At 36.6% G+C, this 6,000-nt stretch overlaps 1 protein-coding gene across 1 annotated transcript in view; it reads right to left on the bottom strand.

The window, feature by feature from the left end:
* Positions 1-6,000, bottom strand: part of LOC122814297 — a 780,122-nt gene that overhangs the window by 484,398 nt on the left and 289,724 nt on the right. The gene's annotated exons all lie outside the window — the stretch shown is intronic.

Raw genomic sequence — 6,000 nt, 5'->3', positions numbered from 1 at the left:
TTGGTATCCCATTTTACTTAGTCTTATTTTAAGAGAACACCATAGGTTGTGAGCATACTTACAAAACCATAATATGTGAATGATGTCAGCATGAGGGTGTGGGCAACATGGACATGAGATAGATATAGATGGGTTGAATTTATTAAGATGGGTAGGAGTTATATATAAATTGTTTGTAATCATAAATTGAGTAGAAATAAATTTCTTAAAAGGGGAATATTTATGTGTAAGTTCAATCGACCACATTTTCTGTTGTGGCGATATAATAACACCTTGCTTATTCCAGTAGTCAGCAAAGATAATCTCCCCTTTGTAGAGGTAGGAGGAGAAAGATTTTTATGCTATAGAAAGCATATGCTTATTGGAATTGAGACTTTGTATAAGATGTGCGGCTGCATCAATCTCATTATCTGAGCTTTGAAATTTTAGAAGAAAAAATGCAGTGAGGTCCCGTAGCTGTCTCAAAATAATAATAGTACTTTCCAAATTCTTAACAATATACTTTTGTAGGTTAAAATGGTTGCTCAGAATGACCACACTGTCCTCAGAAATACATTTTTGTAGGATAAAAAGTACTAGAGAATTGAATCCGTTCTTTCAAACCTTACAGTGTTTTCCTTTGAAATTTATCTCTCTAGGTTAAAAAAGTGTATGTGGCTATGAAGGCTCAGGTGACTATTTGAGTCAACATGAAAATGAAATCTGTTTGCAGCATAATGAAATTTAAACTATGATGAATCATGATAGCTGTGTAACTATACAACCGTACAGATTTATTACATGTGAAGTTTTAACATTTTTCTGTTTGTTCTTATGTTATCTGCATTGGTTACACTGTTTGTGATACAGTTCTAAACATTGTCAGCTAATATATGTTACACAAACTTCTCTGAAACTTGCAATTTCTGTATCTGTTGATACACTTGTAAATATTGCCTGTTGACCTGAAAGCTTTGGGTGATCGTTATGTAAAGGATGAATTTAAAAGAAACAAAACTGCCACACAGCAGGACACTGAAAATTTTATGGCTGCATGGAAGGAGTCTTCTGAGAAAGTTGGTGTATTGTAACCGACGAAAAGCTTGTGAGAAGCTTAAACCTAATAAATTTTGTTTGTTTTACATTTTGGTGACTTGGAGTTTCATTTTGGTGTTCTCGAGGGACGGAGGAGTTTCGTGCATCTCATTTCTTTTACACTTGTAAATATTGTCAACTAATGCATATTGTGTCAACTTTAATGAAACGTGGAATTTATGTAGATCTCTATTTGCTGCTGTATGCACTTTGGTGCTTGGGTCATGGCTGCAAAAGGTCAGTAGAGCCCACTTATCTGATTACCAAATAGAAATAAACAGAAATAGATAAAATAAATAACCACAATTAATATCATATACAAGCATTAGAGTAACTATAGTTTCTTACCATTTCATATTATTTAGAGAAATGTATAAATATGGGAAACACTATGACTTGATATTTAAGCGGCATTAAAATACTGGCTTAAATAGGTTCATAGGTGTTTACTAGGCTAACAACCACAGGGGCCTTGAGGTAGTCTGCATAGCACATATTACGTACGCCCTGTACTCTTTTAGTGAGGAACCTCTGTGGACGTTCCAGTTGTTGGATATGCTTGGTTAGGTACATACTCAATGATAGGTCTGATGAATGCCGAATACAGTGGAACAATGACTCCCTTGGACTTAGATGCCATACCTTCGTTTAAAAGTTGCTCAACATAGAATGATTTCCTCACCACTGTAACACGTAATGATCATTATCCCTCTTTGCACATCAAGCAATGCGAACTTATAGAGTATAAAATGTCATTCAAACCAATAATGTAAATCAAGCCATAGCAGTCTAGGCCTTAACTCAGTGAGGAGTTTAGATTATGTTTTTCAGACTAAGTTCAATGCATGCTTATCCTGTTCTATGGGATCAGTTCTCAGTTTATGAACAGGGCAGTTATAACCAAATCATTCCTCAGTCACAAAGTAACTACCAGATTTCCAGTGAATGAGCACGTGGCAGTAATGGCACTTCATTTAGTAAAGTTACTCAAGCTCATACTTTATTTGGAAACATAATAAGTGAAACCAGCATTTCTTCTTTGAGTCTTGTAAAAAGCTTTGTCATGGATGTACATCTTTTCAGTGAACATTAGGTGATACAAACCACAAACAGCAGATTCATGGTAGTAAGAGTAATGGGTCTCTTAAAAAAAAGAATTTACAGTCCTGTTTAGATATGCTACTGATAAAGTTTAGCTCCATATGAATTACAGAAGGAAGGAGTGAATTCCGGGCATGTTGTGTTTCTGTGAAGAACACTTTTGAATAACATCAAAGACTGAAACAATACTAATTTCATGAACTTTAATCATACTTTGGCTTCGGAATGGGGTTCATTCCCATCATGATATTAGAAACCCAAAAAGGCATGGAAAAATTAAAAAAAAGAACAAACTACATATATGTCAACATTTTTCTGGGCTGTTTATTTCAGGTCTGTTGTTGAGGATTTTCAAGGATACGCTGTACCTCATGGCCGTAAAACTTGCAATATCATTTTGTGATTAGTGCGTTATAACTAAGTGTAGGTACTAATATAAATCTGGTATTACTGTATCATTCATTGACAATCTGTGAACACTGACACTCTTTTAGACACTCTATGAGTACTGAACATCGACACTCTTTTAGACACTCTATGAGTACTGAACATCGACACTCTTTTAGACACTCTATGAGTACTGAACATCGACACTCTTTTAGACACTCTATGAGTACTGAACACTGACACTCTTTTAGACACTCTATGAGTACTGAACATCGACACTCTTTTAGACACTCTATGAGTCCTGAACATCAACACTCTTTTAGACACTCTATGAGTACTGAACATCGACACTCTTTTAGACACTCTTTGAGTACTGAACTTCGACACTCTTTTAGACACTCTATGAGTACTGAACATCGACACTCTTTTAGACACTCCGTGAGTACTGAACATCTCTCTGTTGTGCTTACTGTTTAACCAGATTGCATTTTCTGTCTGCTTGCAATTCAGTCTTTGATATTGTATCCCATAAACTCCTTCTCTCCAAGCTAGCCTACCTTAACCTCTGTAACTCCTCTCTCAGCTGGTTCTCTAGTTATCTATCTGATCAGCTACTGTTAAATGGCTCTCTTCTACCTCCTCTTTCCTCTCTGTTCAAACCGGGGTTCCCCAAGGCTCCATCCTCGGGCCCCTCTTATTTAACATCTTTACTAACAACCTTTACCTTTCCTGCCCTCACTCCGCCCTGATTCAATATGCTGATGACTCACCTATCATCTCCACATCTGACAATCTTCCTTACCTACTCACCCTCACTCAAACATCTCTACCGTCAGTTGAAAAATGGCTCTCTACTAATCAGTTACTACTTAACCCTAGCAAAACTAAACTTCTACTCTTCCTGCCTAAATCTCTCCAACATCTCAAACCCTCCTTCTCCATCCCCTCTCTAAATAACACCCTATCAAAGTAGTAATCACATACCAAACTCCCCTGAGTTTATGCAGATTATGAACTTAAATTTGACATCCCAATCAATAACTGTATTAAAAAAAATTCACCAAAAACTTGGACTACTGCACAGGAACAAAAAATTCCTAACTCCAGAATCTAAACTGTCCTTAGCTCAAGCTTACTTACTTCCCACCCTACTCGATGCTGCCCCATTATTCACGCAACTTCAAAAGAACCTGACTATCAAGCTTGAACACACCTATAATAAAACAGCTCGATTCACCAGTAATCTCCCTTATAGAACACACCACTGCCTTTCCCTAAAAAAACTTCACTGGCTTGAACTCCAACACCAACTCCTCCTGCCACAGCTCCACCTGACACACTCTATCCTTCACAAACCCCTTGTTTGTCCATCTCTGACAACTCTTATCATCCCCGATATCCCTAAGTGTGACCTACATACCTCTAACCAACTCCTATTGCATATTTCCAAACCTAACAAATCCATTAGTTAGATACTTTACAGCCACTCAGTCACTTCTGCCTGGAACAAACTTCCTCTTCTTCATATACGCACACTTGACAATACCCACAGTTTTAAAATAGCATTAAAGGAATTCCTGCATACCTCTTGGATCTGCTCCTGCAATGAGCCCACCTGAACATTTTCCCCCTTGACTCCCCCTTATCTGCTAAGGCCCCATCATCTTTCTTCCTTAACTACCAATGTAACTCAAATTTCTGATCTTACTTCCTTCACCACTAACTACCCCCCCAATCAATCTCCTCTCTCGGCTCCTCTTGAGGTTTGAGTCCTCTTATTGCATAACAATGCTAGGACTGTCTTGCTGACTTCTTTATGGCATAAATTGTTTTAAATCCATGACATTCATAATTAGTGTAAAATGTTCCTATGATTTACTTATATGTCTTTTCTTTGTATTATGTATTTATCAGTAGCTTTGTATATTGACTAAACACACTTTCCTTTCATTTTTGTATTTCTCACTGTATTGCTAACTTTTGTAATGGAGCTTTTCTCCTCACATCTCTGCTGAAAAAAGGTATCTTGCCCAGTCAGACTAACCCAATTAACAAATGTCAAGTAAGTGCAAATAAAATCTAAAGCTCTTGCTTTATTTAATAAATTGCCATTTAGCTAACAGGTTACTAACTTCATTATTTAAATTTCTGCATGAATCTGTTTGCTGTCTAAAAAGCAAATCAAGAAATATCAGATAGAATTGCTCAGATCTCAGAATACAGAAGTGTATCATGAATATGCTTAACTGCCTTTGTGTTATGCACAGCCAGGTCCTTTTACATTTAGTTTAATTTTTGATAGCCTCATCAGTATTTTATCTACAACTAGGTTACCCTGCAGATTGTTGTTGACAACATCCTGTGATGTTATGTTGTTCACTTTGACAGGTGGTTTGTATTTAAATGTGTATCCTTTAACAATGTAACTGCTGCATGATGTTCACTGTGTCATCTGATCTCTACGTATTTAAACATGCATGCTCTTCAGTGTAGATGTGTGTCTCTATGTGCTTGTTTTAAGCATGAAACTGAGGCATGCTGTTCACTGTGGCACCTGATCTCTGTGTATTTAAACATGTATGCTCTTCAGTGTAGATGTGTTTCTCTATGTGCTTGTTTTAAGAATGAAACTGAGGCATGCTGCTCACTGTGACAGGTGAGGTATGCAGGAATTACTACAAAATATTGTTTCGTCAGTGTATAGAAAAGCTGGTACAGCTGATAGATAATCAATTGATCAAACTGTACTAGCTATTCCTGACCGAGATCATAGAAAAGCAAGAAAGGGTTGTAGGTAGTAATAATGTCATGATTGTTACTTAGTATGCTGTAAGCCAAGGGTTGTAGATAGTAATAATGTCATTCTTGTTACTTAGTATGCTGTAAGCCAATGGTTGTAGGTAGTAATAATGTCATTCTTGCTACTTAGTATGCTGTAAGCCAATGGTTGCAGGAAGTAATAATGTTGTGATTGTTACTTAGTATGCTGTATGCCAAGGGTTGTAGGTAGTAATAATTTTGTGATTGTTATTTAGTATGCTGTAAGTCAAGGGTTGTAGGTAGTAATAGTGTCATGATTGTTACTCAGTATGATGTAAGCCAAGGGTTGTAGATAGTAATAATGTCATGATTGTTACTTAATATGCTGTAAGTCAAGGGTTGTAGGTAATAATAATGTCATGACTGTTACTTAGTATGCTGTAAGCCAAGGGTTGTAGATAGTAATAATGTCATGCTTGTTACTTAGTATGCTGTAAGTCAAGGGTTGTAGGTAGTAATAATGTTGTGATTGTTACTTAGTATGCTGTATGCCAAGGGTTGTAGGTAGTAATAAGTTTGTGATTGTTACTTAGTATGCTGTAAGTAAAGGGTTGTAGGTAGTAATAATATCATGATTGTTACTCAGTATACTGTAAGACAAGGGTTGTGGGTAGTAAT

This window comes from Protopterus annectens, chromosome 10.part0 (genome assembly GCF_019279795.1).
Source record: "Protopterus annectens isolate FY-2018-M chromosome 10.part0, PAN1.0, whole genome shotgun sequence".
NCBI classification, from domain to species: Eukaryota; Metazoa; Chordata; order Ceratodontiformes; family Protopteridae; genus Protopterus; species Protopterus annectens.
Note: the sequence above shows the minus strand (reverse complement) of the source record. Positions and strands in the feature narration are given on the sequence as shown.